Source organism: Neophocaena asiaeorientalis, unplaced genomic scaffold, assembly GCF_003031525.2.
Source record: "Neophocaena asiaeorientalis asiaeorientalis breed wild unplaced genomic scaffold, Neophocaena_asiaeorientalis_V1.1 scaffold50, whole genome shotgun sequence".
NCBI classification, from domain to species: domain Eukaryota; kingdom Metazoa; phylum Chordata; class Mammalia; order Artiodactyla; family Phocoenidae; genus Neophocaena; species Neophocaena asiaeorientalis.
The window spans coordinates 412,368-429,249 of NW_020172717.1; the positions used below are offsets into that span (position 1 = coordinate 412,368).

The following is a 16,882-nucleotide window of genomic DNA, read 5'->3' on the forward strand; positions in this document are numbered from 1 at the left end:
GGTAGTTGGAAGGCCGGTGGGAGGAATGCAGGCCGACTTCTGGCCTCTCCCCGCCGGAGCGGAGCCCTGGGGGGGCTGGAGCCGGCTCTCCTGGCCCCTCTGTGGCTGCCTTGCTCCTGGGCTGCACTGGAGGCTCCTGCCTGGGCCGGGAAAGCAAGGGCAGGCCACTCCACCGGGTCCTTCCCTGTCCCGGCAGAAGGTGCTGAGAGTCCAGCCCGGTGCAGAAGCCACCACTCTGCCTCCCTTCTGGGAACAAGCGCCCTTCTGCCCCAGCTGCCAGGAAGCCACTTTAGGGAAAGATGGTCTACCTTCTGGGCCTTCGAGTTCGTTTCCTGCCTCTGGTTGTGCCCCGCGTAAATGCAGCACCTGCCACTCCTCAGGCCTTGCTGAAGAGCCCCGGGTGCCGTGTGCTGGTGACCGGGTGGCCCTGAGGCGAGGGGAGTTCACCTGTAGCCACCTGCAAGCTAGCAGCCGGCGGTGCAAGATGCGCCTCAGCTGGCCTCAGAGTTTGGGCTCGGGAACCACCTGTGAACCCTGCTCTGCGTCCGCCTCCGGTAATGGCCGTTCCACTCTCCCAGGCGTAATGTGAATCAATGAAGTTGTACTCCGAGGGCCCCCCAAAAGCAAATTTCACAACACTGTGTGGCCGTTTCCAGGACCAGAAAGAATTCAGTGGTGCTCTCGGGGCCGTTGTGGCCGAGGCCCAAGAGGCAGAGGTCACGTGTGCTGTACGTCACCTCACACACTTACCTGATGACCACAGGTGAGGGGAGGCCTTCCACATTCCAGCTGAACTGAAGGAAAATGAGGACACAGGTCGAGGCCAGGATGGCTGCCCACGTGCCTCATCCCTGCCCTCCAGGGACCAGAAAGGTCATTGTAGGGCCCTCACTACTTGCCAAGCATAGCAGCCTCAGGAGGTCAGTAATCGTCATTCTTGTGTTTTTCCGATGAGACAGGCCTGGTGGTGAGTGGGGAGCTGAGCCAGAGAGCAGGGCTTCCTTCTAGAATCCCATTTATTTTGGCATCTGGCAGGTCTGGTGAAGGCAGCTCAGGTCAGGTCCCTCTCCAGGAGGATTCTGAGTTTGGCAGAGGCTGGAGCCCTGACGGGCAGCCCCTCGCTCAGGCCATGCTGCGGCTTAGCTGCGTGGCAAAGTCCTGCGCATGCTCCTGCAGAGTCCGGCGGGCAGCCGCCTGGGCCCTCTTCTCCCGCGCCGCGCCTGCTGCAGCTTGGTCAGCCTCTGCTCCCGCCGCTTGCAGGCCTGCAGCTGGCGCTGGGCCTTGTCCAGGGCGTCAGGTGCGGCTTCAGCCCGCCGCTTCCAGAGCAGGCCGCTGCCCACCCGGTCGTTGGGCTCGTTTCGGATGGAGGCTCCGGCGGGTGGCGGGAGGCGCAGCACGCAGGCCGAGGGGGAGGCGGTCCTCGGCTCCAGAGGCGACGGCTGCCGGTTCCCGCTTGGGTGCCGGATCAGTGCTGCGGCCCGCTTCATCTGCCTGGGCGCCCAGGGGCCCCAAGCGGTCTGAGAAGGCGCTACTGAGGAGAGCCTCCAGCCTCTCCGTGGGGTAGGTAGGCAAAGCGGCAGGGGCTGACGCCTCTTCCGCCGGAAGGCAGGTGACGTCAGCAGGTGGAGGCGGAGAAGTTGGCATTGTGGACCCTTGGCCCTCAGAGCAGTGCTTACTGCGTCGCGGGAGCTGGCTGACTTTAGGAGGTCCAAGTGGGTAACTGTGCCCCTGGGTCCTGGTCGTTGGGCGGAACTTGGAGAAGCACTCAGATATTGTGGGAACTGCTCCCTCCTTCAGCCTGTGATACCCACTGATTCCCACCAGTTCAAAGCAGTTCTCCTCAAAGTGTTTGAAGCAGATGTACTCGGGTGCCGGGTCCCACAGGCCCTGGCCATTAGGGTCCAGGCGCTGGTAGTTGGCCAGCCACAAGCCTCGTCTCTGGTTGTCCTTGTTGGGAAGCCTGTGGAAGGAGATGCCACGGTTGCACGTCTCGCATGTGTCCCACGTGCACTTCCCTGCACAGAGCAGTGACGGGACGTAGTTTCACCATTGCTGCGCTGAAGTCTGGCGAGGTGTGATACCGAGCCGTTTAGCTCGTCTTCTTTTTTTAAAAAAATTTATTAATTTTATTTACTTTATTTTTGGCTGCGTTGGGTCTTCGTTGCTGAGGGCAGGCTTTCTGTGGTTGCCGCGAGCGGGGGCTACTCTTCCTTGCGGTGCGCGGGCTTGTCGTTGCGGTGGCTTCTCGTTGCGGAGCGCAGGCTCTAGGCGCGTGGGCTTCAGTAGTTGTGGCACGTGGGCTCAGTAGTTGTGGTGCACGGGCTTAGTTGCTCTACAGCATGTGGGATTTTCCCAGACCAGGGCTCAAACCCATGTCCCCTGCATTGGCAGTCAGATTCTCAACCACTGCGCCACCAGGGAAGCCCTCTAGCCTTCTTAACTGTAGTATTTTTTCTGATCATTCTCTTGGGTTTACTAGAAAGATTTCTGTATTGTATCTGTACCTTTTATGTATCTCACGGCTTATTGTGTCAGCTAGAATTTCCTAAGCTATTTCACATAAAAAGGATAAAAGAAAGAATGCGGTTTAGTTTCTGGTTTTAGTTCCTGATTTTTGATATATACAATTTTATGGCCAAAAGCAAGAAAATACTGTGTTTTAAATCATATAGATGCACCACTTTCTATTTTGAAAGTTTAAATATTTGTTTTAATTTTTTTCATGTCCTTTCAGCATCTATAGAGGTAACCAAGCATTTTTTTCCTTACCTGGCTTATGGATGTGAAGTGTTACGTTATCATATAGTATGAAATTTCCGGATATTAATCCATCACCATATTCCTAGAATGAACATCGCTTGGTTTGGTGGATTGTTTATTATATTTTCTTTTACCTTTCTCCTTTGTTGGTGAGTGTATTTTTAATTTTAATGCAGCAGACTTATTACTTGTGCCAGAACCTATATAGCAAATAGGTACTTATAGAGCCAAGTCATAGAGAAAAATGGAATATTAGAGGGCAAATAAGTGACGCTGACTTTTCCAAAAATCTCTGCAGCAACAGAAAAACCAAAACCATCCTTAGGGGAGAAAAATAACAGAGAACACCATTGGGCTAAAATCACTATCTTTGGCCATAACTGTTCTTGTAAAAAGCAGTTATTTTAATGGCATCATCTTCAAATATGAAGCAGCATCATATTGGTTACTTTATGTAATAAAGGGAATATACATAAAATCAGATGAAACAGAACCAATACCATAGACAGAAGGAAGCCTGTATTCCAACTGTAAATGCTAAGATGGTTAATATGATTGCTCCATAACATTTTCTCTAAGCTCTCTGGACTCCAAGAAGAGGAGGAAATTGTGTACCACAGTGCTTCCGGAACATATAATCGTACCTGGTACATAGTTGATGCCCAGTAAAGGTTCATTGGTTTTATTCATTTATTTAATTTATAAAAAATTGAAGTATAGTTGATATATATATCACAATATACAATATTATGTTAGTTTCAGGTGTGTTAGTTTCAGGTGTACAGCATAGTGGTTCAGTATTTTTGCAGATTATATTCCATTATAGGTTATTATAAGATAATGGGTATAATGCTATATAGTAAATCCTTGTTGCTTATCTGTTTTATATATAGTGATTTATATCTCTTAATCCCATACCCCTGATTTGTCCCTCCCTTCTTCCCTCTCCCCTTTGATATCCACAAGTTTGTTTTCTATGTTTGTGAGTTTGTTTCTGTCTTGTATACATTCATTTGTATTATTATTTTAGATTCCACATATAAGTGATATCATATAGTATTTGTATTTCTCTGACTTATTTCACTAAGCATAATATTCTCATTGGTTTTAATTGAATAGGAAAGAAGATTTTGTTGGCACTAATTTTCAGAATTTAATTATGTGAAAAAATATATTTACGAATCTTAATTTAAAATTTAATTTAAAAAATAGGAAATAAGAAAAAAGCCTCCCTTTTCCCCTACTCATTACCCTCCCACAAAGAACCAAGTTATTACTTTCTTGTGTGTCCTTACAAAGACTTTATATACATATTCAAGCAAATGTACATATGTACATAGAGAAATATATGATACACATACATACGTACATATACATATATACTCCCCCACTCCTTATTTTACACACAAATGGTAGCAAAATGGACATACACATCTGCATCTTGCTTTCTCACTTCATACTAAATCTTGGAGATCTTTTCAAACTAACATATGAAGAGTTTCGCCATTCACGTTTATGGTAGGATAGTATACCAATGTAAGGAGGTACCATAGTGTATTTAATTTGCCCCCTATTGATGAACGTTTAGGCAGTTTCCAGTCTTTGGAATTATGAAAAATGTTGCATTGTCTAACTTCATATGCAAGTTACTTCACACTTACAGGAACATGTGCATAGAACAAATTCCTATAAGTGGAAGTAGATTGGTGTCTCTCCATTACTCTTCTGTTTTATATTTTTTCTTGGTTGTTATTATCACTACTGTGAGTACTACTACTGCTACCCAGAGGAGCTATAGAATCATCTTGCCTAGTTCAGAAAGAAAATTTCTGATGATGTTTTTATTAAAATATTTCAACTAATTTAGGGATAACTGACATATTTATGATGCTGAGTTTCCTATGTAAGAATATAGCATGCCTCTACTTTTCAGGTCCACTTTTGTGTCCCTCAGAAAGATTTTAAAAGATTTCTTAATCTAGAGCATGCACATTTATTCATGCAGATTATTTATATATATCTACTTTATCTTTCTTTTGACATTCTAAATTGGTTCTTCTTGGTGACTATTTCCACTAACTGGTTATTGTTATATAAAATCTACCAATTTCTGAACACTAATTTAATACCCTACCAATTCACTGAATTCTTTTAATGTTAGAGTGTTTTCAGTTGATCCTCTTGGATTTCCAGTTATGTTCTCATGTTATTTGCAAAAGATGGCAATTTTACCTCCTCCTTTTTAAACTTTTTGCTAATTTTATCTTCTTATTAATTGTTTTGGCTAGAATCTCTAGAAAAATGTAAAAGAATTACATTATACTAGAAAGTCTTGTACAGTTCCTAACTTTAAGGAAAATACTCCTAGAATTTCTCTAGTAAGTATTATGCTGTTTTTTTGTAATGTTAAGAAAGTACCAATCTATTCCTGTTTTATTGAAGTTATCTTTTAATCAAGAATGGATAATGAATTTCATTAAATGCCTTTTTAGAATTTATAGATATATTATTTTTGCCCTTAGATCTATTGATATGATAAATTATAGACACAAATTTCCTAATGTCAGTTATCTTTGCATTCCTGGAATATATCCTATTGCATCCTGGGAAATTAATTTTTTAATGTGCTACTGGGTTTGGTTTATTAATATTTTATTTAATAATTTTGCATCAATATTTGAGGGATTTGTCTTTATCTTTGTCAGGTTTCATACCAACTTTATGACAATTTCATAAAAAGATTTTGGAAGATCTTTCTTATAGCCTTACTTAAATTTTTTTACTTTCATGTATTATGGCCCAAGAGAAGTGAATTAAAATTTCCTACAACTAATATATCTTATCTTTTTTTCCTGGTATCTCCTAAAGTTTTCATTTTATGAATATTGTTGCTATATAATTTGATGCATAGATATTCTTAATCTTTATAACTTGTGAACCAAATCCTTTGTCGTAAAAATTTCCTTTCTTTGTCTCATTTAGTGTTTTTGGCATATGTTTTTCCTTGTCTGATATAAAGATCATGAGTTCTTTCTTTTGGTTTGCATTTTCCTAGCATCATTTTCATATTTTTAACATTTCTTTTACATACTTTTACATTGATTTACATCAAATGAATGGCTGTTAATATAACTTTGTATAAAACAATTTAGTAGTCATTATTCAATGCTTCTTAATAGCTGAAGATATGCCTAGTATATAGGTTATACAAAAATAAGAAGGTAGTACTTGATCATATGATTCCAAATCATTCTGTCAGCACTTTTTTAAAATTAATTTTTATTGGAGTATAGTTGATTTACAATGTTGTGTTAGTTTCTGCTGTACAGCAAAGTGAATCAGTTATACGTATACATATATCCACTCTTTTTTAAACATGGTGGGATTACATGCAGAGTTCACAGATCTTCATTTGAGAACAGAGGGCCCTGCTTTAGCAGATATGTGGACAAACTGCTTCTCAGAATTTTCAGCAAAGAGGATTAATTTTGACTCAGTGTTGACTTTCTGTCTCAAAGTGTCATTTCATGTGCTTTATTTGGTAATTTGGCATGGTACAAAAAATAATAATAAACTCATATTAGTTTTGAATATGTGGCATATGGTTTTGCTGTAAATATCAAAAGGATTTGCTTTAATTTGAATTAATTTTAACATGTACTTTAATCAAGTAAATTATTGATTTTCATCTTTTTATTTTTACATTTTCTAAATCATTTTATTTAATATATGTCTCTTGTTTGCTAGCTTTTGCCTTGTGATCCCATCTAAAAGTCTTTTTCTTATAACAGACAAGTTTGACCATTTAGATGAAATGATATGATAGATATATTTGATCTTAATATGTCATTTTATTTTGTACTATGATTTTGTTTTTTCTTAACTTTTGGAGTTCAGTTATTTTGCTAGGAAGTGGCACATCTTGGGTTAGACACAAACAAAGCCAGAAGGCACAAATAAGCTGTATGAACAGGTAGCCTAGACTCCTATGTCATCTACTACTATAGAAATGACACCTCCAGGACACAGTCATATGGCAGGTTCCCTTATGATCTGCTGATAGAGTAGGAAAACATGTGAACTTGGACTACTGATGGGTTAGCTCAGTATGTGGATGGAAGTCAAAATTTGACTGCTGTTTCAGTGTAGACCTAGTTAGAAGTAGACCTTGAATGACAACAATAAGAGAAAATTCTCCCAATGGACAGAGCTTCAGGCTGTGCACTTGGTCCTTAACTTTGTATGGAAAAAGGAACGTACAGGTAAGAGCTAAGAATCATGAGTGGTGGCAGATGGCTTGGCTGAATGGCCAAGGGCCTGGAAGAAGGAAGATTGAGAGATCAGAGATAAGGAACTCTGAGCAAGAAACATGTGGTTTGATACATGGAATTTGGCACAAAGTGTAGATATCTTTTTTATCCCATTTTAATGCCCATGAGAGCATTAACCACAGAAGAGGCACTAAAAAAACAAGTGGATAGGATGGCTTAGATGACATCAGCTTTATCATAGCCACTACAGTGTGATCCAATGGGTGCATGAATGGAGTAGCCTTGGGATATAAGCTAGGCATCACCCAACAGTATAAGCTCCTATTCACCAAGGTTGATCTTGTTATTATTGTCATTGCCTAAGTGTGCAGTCTGCTGGCAACAGAGGTCAGTGCTGAGCCCCCAAAATGGCACTATCCCTCAAGAAAACCAATCAATCATTTGATGGCAATTTTTTTGCTTTAGGTCTTTCCACTCCAGAAAAGACATCAATACCTACTGAATAGATGTAATCAGAGTTTGAGTTTGCCTTTCCTGCCCCCAGGTCTTAAGCCTCAACTACTATTTAAGGGGTCACAGAGTATGTGATCTGCTGACATAGGATCCCACAAAACATTGTATCTGACCAAAGAACCACTTTACAGCAAGGAGGTTCAGCAGTCGGCACATGGTCATGGGATTCTATCACTTGTTCTTATCACATACCACCTGAAACTGCTGGACTAACAGATCAATAGAATAGGCTTTTGAAGGAGCAACTCAGCCAAATACTCTATATGAATGGGCCACCATTCTCCAACAAGCAATATATATACATACATACATGCTAAAATAATGACCATCGCATGGTGTTGAATTCACTATGGGTAGAATACACACGCCTGGGAGCCCAGACACTCCAGGTTCCTGAGTCAAGAGACCAGCAGAAAACAAAAAGAGCTGCCATCCTGGCAAGGGTAATTGGCCACAGCATTAGGAGGAGGTTGGGCTGCTGTTACACAGTGGGGGCATCTGTAGGCACTGCCTTGCCCAATTTTGATGTAAATGGACAAAGTCGCAGCCTAAGAAGGGCATGGAGACCAGGGTCTCAGATCCCTCAGGAAAAAGCATCTGAGCCCCCCAACTAAGAAGCAACTTAAATCAGCAGAGGTGTAAGCTGAAGGTGAGGAGAATCTAGAATAGGTGGTGAAGGAGGAAGACTATATCAGCTTTCTTGTTGCTGCTGTAATGAATTATCACATATTTAGAGGCTTAAGAATTTGTGTTGACAAATTAATTTTCTTACAGTTCTGGAGGTAAAAAGTTGAAAATGAGTCTCATTGGGCTAAAGCACAGATAGTTCATCTGGAGGCTCTGAGGGGAGAATCCAATTCCTTTTCTTTTCTAGTTTCTACAAGTTATGTGCATTCCTTGACTCATGGCCTCCATGAGCCTCCATCTTCAAAGTACATCACTCCAACCTTGCTTCCATCATTCCATCTCCTTCTTCTGCCTCTGACTTTCTCGCCTCCCTACTGCAAGGATCCTTGTGATTATACCAAGCCCACCCAGATAAAAGAGAAAAATCTCCCCATGTCAAGATCCTGAACTATATTACATCTGAAAAATCCCTTTTGCCATGTAAGGTAAAATCCATAGGTTCTGGAGTTTAAGATGTGGACATCTTTGGGGAGCCATTATTCAGCCTGCCATGAGACGATGAGTACCAATTGCAGCACTGATACCAACTGGCGTGGTAGAGATCAATCAGCATCTCCGAGAAGCTGTTTCCATATGGGAAGAAATGATTACATAAAGCAAATGGACTCACGGTGCCAGGGGTAGACTGTAGTGGAGACTATGCTACACTGCCCAAATCCCCTGCTAGGAAAAAGACACTCATTTTCTCAGCTGGTTCATAGCCAAGTTTGCCTGCCAAAACTGTCCTTGGTCAAAGGAAATGGCCTCACCCAAGATTTTGTTTCTCCCTTGGAGCAGTCATTTTAAATTGGGTCCCTGGAACCCAGTTACCACAGAGCTTATATAGATGACATTGAGAAACATACTAAACCATGCCTAAACAATCATTTAACAACAAATAGCAAAGAGATTTTCATTTGGATGAAACAAGCCTCAGTAAAAGTTGAAGGTGCAAATCAATGAAAGCACATGGCATATACATGTGTCTTGGTTCATGAACACAAAGGTTCAATAACTTCCATGCTAAGAGAGTACTGAATTTTTAGGAAATTTTGAAAAAGCTGCCTTGGAATGACGCTGGAGTGTACAGGATAGTGTCAGTGAGATTGTTGAACCAAAGGCATATATTCAAAGATTTCTAACTAGCAAAGTTGAGCAGCTGTCCATAAGGATAAATCACTTCACATTGGTCGTAAATTCAGCTGATATGTTAATATATTAGGTATAGGTGCACCAGTTAGGAACCTTCTTATTACTGTGAACTTCTTGCAGCTAATAATTTCTTATTCCATACCACTTCACTAAAAATAAAGAGACTTCTCAACTGGAAATTTAATATATTCAAATTCCTATGTATGACATGAAGAAAAATTTATTCTCTAAAAAGGAGATTTCCTCCAGTAAAGGGAAAAACCTGAATTAGTAGTTAACTGCTTCCTTCGGCAGATATTCAAAAAGACAAAGCAAAACAAACAAACAAAAACAAAAAAACCCAACCTTTTTAATTATTTTAATGATGTAATTGAATAGTTTAAAGCTTTTTGGTGAAGAATCAGCTTTGAAGTTAGGGTTTTCCTGATTCACATTCCAGGAAACACCCTGTTCTTATGAAATATATATGTGTCCATATGTATGTGTTTATGCTTGAGCGCAAGATTGGGTTAGTACCCATGCATATTAAAATGAATATCTTCCAAGGACCAGATCTATTTAATAGCAAACCCATCAAGCTGAGTTTAGAGATTCATTCTCACAGTGACCTGGTCATTGTCAATTTTAAAGTAATTTATCCTAAAGTGGTGGGCATGTCAAAATGGAGGAGTAGGACAATGAAAAAGCCACGCATTGTGCTGCTCCAGGTCTAGTTATCAGGATGGATAACTCCCACTCAGCCATAGACACCACACCTCCACATCACCATCCATTAACCTTTCAGTCACCCTTCTCTATGTTGTAAGCACTCTTCAGGGAATGGCCCACTGGCAAAAGGGAATGTGGAACCTCTGAAATAAAATGGTTAGTGGTGGGAGGAGTGGATTTGGCATGAAAGTAGAGGCTTGAGAGAGAAGAAGGGAGACATCTTATGGCAAAGGATGGATCATTTCTCTTCCCCTTTAGAGACAGTATAACATAGTGGTTATGAGCATGGGCTCTTGGGTCAGACTGCCCAAGCTCAAAGCTATGTTCTGGTCTTATCAGCTCCGCAATCTTGGGCAATCACTTATCTCTCTATAACTCAGTTGCCTAATCTTTAAAATTGGAATGTTATTAATATTTACCTCCTATAGTCATAGTTGTGAGGATTAAATGAGCTAACATACAGGGAAAGGATTTACAACAGTGTGTGGCACATAGTAAGTACAGATAAAGGTTAGCTATTACTATGTTTATCATTTCTCTTAAGGATACCAGATCCCTAAAAGCCAGCCTTGGGTTTATAACTTACAGAGAATTACAGATATTGCCTTCTTTGGTTACAATTTTTATACATTTATTCCATAACCACTAAATAACATACAGCACAAAAAACACCACATAGTTACTCCTCGGTTATGGTCACATTCTACATTGGCGTCCATATTGATAATCCTTTATATTTGTATCACTCTTTCCACTTTAAAAACCACACCTATATGCATACCTCATTTATTTTACCATTCCAAGAATCTCCAAACTCAAGACACTAACAACAACAACAAAACCAGAAGCTGTCCCAGAGATGATAATATCACTGGGGTTCCCAGCAGAAGCAAGTATAAAACTGCTTTGAGGGATAAAACACTCAACCTTCAGGCAATTCAGTATTCACACAAGTAAAATCCTTATTTAAACACAACTAAAAAATTCAGATTTATAAAACACTCAAGGAAATAAGAAACTAAGTCTCTAATAAGCAGATTAGATACTCAAAAATTTCAAGTAATAGAATTATTGATCTCAAATTATGCAATTATATGTTCAAAATGATTCAATGTATAAAGAAAATTATTATTATTTTTTTGCAGTACGCGGGGCTCTCACTGTTGTGGCCTCTTCCGTTGCGGAGCACAGGCTCCGGACGCGCAGGCTCAGCGGCCATGGCTCACGGGCCCAGCCACTCTGCGGCATGTGGGATCTTCCCGGACCGGGGCACGAACCCGCGTCCCCTGTATCGGCAGGCGGACTCTCAACCACTGCGCCACCAAGGAAGCCCCAAAGGAAAATTATTTTTATGAACAAAGACCAAGTCACTTTAAAAAGGCCCCAAAGATGTCAAAAAGAACCGAATGAAACTTAGAATGGAAACCAAATGAAACTTGGATGGCAATCAAATTCCAACCCCCAAATACTCAGTGGATTGGAATACAGAGCTGAGGAAACGAAAAAACAAAGTATCACATAGAGATGGAAAATATAAAAGATGAAGAGACATAGAGTTCCAAAACATTTTTTTCCTGTGATGAGAACCTTTAAGATCTACTCTCTCAGCAGCTTTCAAATATGCAATACAGTGTTATTAACTATCATCACAAGGGGAAAAATTTGTAACTTTGATGGTGATGCATGTTAACTAGACCTATTGTGGTGACCATTTTGCAATACATACAAATATCAAATCATTATGTTGTATACCTGAAACTAACATAATGTTATATGTCAATTATACCACAATTAAAAAGAAAGAGAGACATGAATAAAATAGGATAGAATATAAAGGATATGAGGGCAATTCTTTCTGTCTGCTTTGTTTACCATTATATTCCCAATATCTAAAAACATTGCTGGAAGATAGTAGGTACTCAAAACATATTTTTGGAATGCATAAATAAGTAAATAAATAGGATTTCCAGAAGGAGAGATTAGATGGGAAAGGCAATATTTGATACAATATTTAAGAACTTTCCAAGTTTGATAAAAGGCATAAAACTCAAAATCACAAAACACAATGAGGATTAAGTAGAAGTACACAAATAAAACCACATCTAGACACATAATAGTGAAAACCTATAACATCAAAGACACAGAGAAAATATTAAAATAGAAAAAAGTAGATTATGCATAAAGGAATGACAAACTGACAGCAGATTTCACAACAGCAATAGTATAGATTACTGAGGAATAAAAAGACTACAAATCTAGAAATCTATATCCAGGTAATTATCATTCAAAATTAAGGGCAAAATAAAGACAAAAAGTCTGAAAAACAGAAAAACAAACATTGAGAGGGTTTATTACTAACAGACCTTCACTGAAGGGGCTTTAAAATGTATACTTCAGAAAGTAGGAATTTGGATTCAAAAGGAAAAAAAAAAGGAGGAAGAGAATAAAAAAAAAAAAAAGAATGGTGAGAAAAGAAACAGTACCTTAGGTGCTCAAAGTAAGCATTGGCTGAATTTAAAAAAACAAGTCAGTAATTTTAAAGAATAGTTTTGAGGGCATTAAACAAGGTAGAATAAAAGTGCTGCTTAAGAATATGTAAGATGAGTATTAAAGTGTTCCAACTTCCTTGTGGTAATAGGAGGAGAATAGAGCCATTGCATAACTTTAGACATTCATTATAATTTATCAGATGTAAGAAGGTGTCAATTATAAGACCTACCATTATGAAGAAAGAGAAAAATGTGCCATTTAATTGTGAGTTACATCATGCCTTAAAGAAAATCTTATGCACGACACGAATTCGTTTCTTTGAAATTTCTTTCATCTATTCTAAGGGAATTGCCTGTTTCTTCTGCTTTCAGTTGTACTACTTACTATATTTTAATAGGCAATCTTTTATAAATACCTCAGTAATAAAAAGGTGTTTTTATTTTGTTTTGTTTTAGGTTCCATAAAGTTCTCAGTTACTGTTTTGCAAGAAAAGATGGAATTTCTATCTTTCCCTCAATTATGAATATTTCATTCATTAATACAGAATTTATACCCTGGTCCTCTCTTTCCATGCCTTTCTGCATTGCTAATAAGTTTTTGTTTCAGTGCCACATTATATTTAGAAGTTTTGAAACATTTTAAATGTATATTAACTCAATATTGGTAATAATAATGCACATAATTCAGTTGGAATGGTAACAATATGCAAAGCTATGATAAGTTCATGCATACGTGGGCAATGACAACTATATTATGCCTATTGCCTGGCCCATAGCAACTGTTATATTTCAATCAATCATAAAATGTATACTTGTTTCAGAGATATAGATATGTGAAAAGTATCTTAGAATTGATGAAATATAGTGACTATGTTTGCTAAAATTTTAAAGGTAACTACTAAGAGACTAGAAATAGAAATTAAAAATTTTTTAATGCCTCTCTTAGCAATTGGCAGTCCAAGCAAAAACAATTTTATTAAGGCTATAGAAAATTTGAACAATACAATTAATAAGAATTCTTTAATTGACAAGCTTAATGTCTTATGCTCAATGATTAGAAAATACGCATTCTTCTTGGGCACATATGAAACATGTAAAGAGGCAGGCAGTCTAGTGTGGTGCTAAGAACAGTTTCTGAAGCCAAACTCTCCGAACCTGATTCTTGGCTCTACAATTTACTAGCTATATAATCTTGGACAAGTTAAATTACTAAACTCTCTGTCTCTCAGTTTCCTCGTCTATAAAATGGGGATAATATTAGTATATTTATCTCAAAAGTTTAGAAAGGAAAAAGCATATTAACTTGTGATAAGCTCTTAGAACAGTTCCTGGAACAAAGCAACTGCTACATAAGCATTAGCTATTACTATGTACACAGATTAGCCATAAACTATGCTACAAAGCAAGTCAACCATTTCCAAACAATTGGTATCATGCAGTTAACATTCTCTGACTACAATGCAGTTAAATTTTAACTCAACAAGATTACAAATATTCTTTGGGACATTAAAGCACAACCTTCTAACTTACTTATGAGTCAAAGAGGAAATCACAATCAATAAAGTATTTAGAATTTATAATGAAAATACTATGTCTCAAAAACTTGTAGGATGAAGCTAAGTGGTACTTAGCAAGAAATCTATCATCATTAAGTGCTTATATTAAAAAATAAGAAAGTAAAAAAAAGCAATAAGCTAATCATACAACTCAGGAGATGAGTAAAAAAAAAAAAAAAAAGCAGAATACAACCAGAGAAAGAATAAAGAGGAAAATCATAAACATTAAAAAAGAAATTAATAAGAAAGAAACATCCTATATAGATGCTAAAAGCTTTAAAAAAAGACAAAATTCTAAAAATATTGATGAAAGAAAATATCAATGAAAAAGAGCATTTAAATACAGATGCAGCAGAACACACACAAAATAATGCAAACATTTTTATGCCAATCAATTTGAAAACTCAGATGTACAATTTCCTAGAAATTATATTTTATCAAAAGTGACTGAAGCAAAAATCCTTCCATTTTCTTCAAAGAAATTGAATCAGTACCTCAGAAATCTACCCCAGAAAACCAACCAGACAAACTCATGGTGCCCCAAGGGTGTTTTGTGAGATCAAGGAATAGATCATCACCACCTTATAAAACTGTTGTATATAATAGAAATGTGGAGATATTTCCCAACTCATTTTATGAGACTGGTATTTATACTTTGATACCAAAGCCAGGTAAAATTAGTAGAAGAAAGGATAATTATAGGCCAAGCTTACAGTTCCAAAACTCCTTTAAAAATATGAAACCAAATCAGGAAATATATTAAAATAAATGTAAAATTTTATTTTATCCCAGGAGTGTAACAATGGCTCTATATTTTAAAAATCTATTACTGCAGTTCACCACATTAACAGATTAAAAGAGAAAATCGGATTATCTAGAAAGAGCAGAAAAAGCAGTTGATAAACTTTAACAGTTCTTCGAAAAATACAAATGAAAGGGAATCTCCTTAATCTGACAAAAGATATTAACCAAAAGCCTGGAGCAAAGGACGTTATACTTACATTGCAAAGTCAGAAAGCTTCCTTTAAAGAAGGAAAAAAGTGTATCTGCTATTCCTATTGTATTCAACATTGTTCTCGAGAGCTAGTCAGGACAAGGAGACAGAGAAATCAAATAAAAGACGTAAGAATTGAGAAGGAAGAAACAAAACCATCATTATTTTAAGATAATGATTGTATATATAAAAAATTCCAAAGAATGTGCTTCTCTTTTCTTAAAAAAATCCTTTCTTGGACTCCCTAATTCTTTCTAATTACCACTCCATTTCCCTGTTCCTCTTTGTAGGAAAATGCCCAGAGTTGTCACGGCTCATTTTCTCCAAATCTCCTCCCATTCTGTCTTGAACTCCAATCCAGTTTTCACTCCTCTCTACCCAATGATACTGTTTTTGTCAAGTCACAATGACCTTCGTGTGCTGGAATAATGGTCAGTTCTCAGTCCTCACATCACTTGACCTATCAGCAGCATTTGACATCGCTGTGTCCTTGATAGTGTCCACTTGGCTCTCAGGACATCATGCTCTTCTGACTTTCTTCCTCTTTCACTGGACCCTTCTCTCAGTGTACTTGACTTGTCCTCCTTCATCATCTTTTTGATCTTTGTGTGCTGGACTCAGCCTTTGGACTTTCTTCTTCTCTGTCTACACTCACTTCTTTGGTGAGCCCATCCAGTCTCAATGCCGATGAGTTCCAACATTAAAATGTCCAGCCCAGACTTCTCTGCTCAACCCCAGACTCATATATCCAACTATCTACACTATATCTCTGCTCAGATGTCTGACAGCTCAGACTTTACATGTCCAAAGAACTCTTGAGTCCTTTCTACCTCTCCCCCAAATCTGTTCCTCCCAGTCTTCTCCATTTTACTTAACAACAATTTTATCATTCTAGTTTTTCAGGCCAAAAATCTTCAAGTCCTTTCTCTCTCTCTTTTTACATGCTGTACCCATATCAACAAATCTTGTTTGTACCACTTTCAAAATATATCCAGAATCTGAACACTTATCATCACCTCTATTGCTCCAAGAGTCTCTGTTGTTTCTTATATCTGGGTTATTGCAGAAGCAGGTTAATTGGCCACCCTGTTTCCACTTTTGCCTTTTTGCAGACTCTTTTCAAAACAGGAAAAGGAAAGTCAGATCATGTTACTTCTCTGGTCAGAACTCTCCAGCTCTCTGCCCAAGGACCAATATGATCCAGCCTGCACTTTCCTTCTGACCCGATCTCCTATGATCTTTCCACTTTGCTCCCTCTGCTGCAAGCACACTGACCTCCTTGCTGTTCCTCAAAAACTCTAGGCTGCCCTCAACTTAAGGACCTTTGTACTTTATGGTTCCTCTACCTGAAGTGATTTCCTGCAGGTATCCACAGGTAATGCTCCCTCATCTCCTTCAAGTTTTGCTTAAATGTCAGCTTCTTAGTATGGCCTGCCTTGTTCTACTTAAAATTTCAAACCTCCAATTTTATGTCCCCATTCTTTGTTTTATTTTTCTACATAGCACTTATCCTCTTCTAATATACTACATATTTTCCTTATTTATTTTGTTTTCTGCCTCACCCAATTAAATGGATGAAGGCAGAGTTGTTTTTTGGTTTTTTTTGGTCTATTTTACTTACTCCTATGTCCTCAGCATAGAAGTGTCTGGAACATAGTAGGTACCTAATAAATATTTGTTGAATAAATGGAAAAAATTTATAACTAATAAGAGAGTTGAGGGAGTTTACTGGACATAATATTACTATACAAGTGTCATTTATGCTATTATCAC

The 16,882-nt window shown here is 38.5% G+C and overlaps 1 protein-coding gene and 1 pseudogene across 4 annotated transcripts in view; both read right to left on the reverse strand.

Annotated features, from left to right (window-relative positions):
• VEPH1 (ventricular zone expressed PH domain containing 1) overlaps nt 1-16,882 on the reverse strand; it is a 215,166-nt gene that overhangs the window by 183,723 nt on the left and 14,561 nt on the right. The window lies entirely within an intron of this gene.
• Nucleotides 1,123-4,267, reverse strand: LOC112396427 (THAP domain-containing protein 7 pseudogene; annotated as a pseudogene).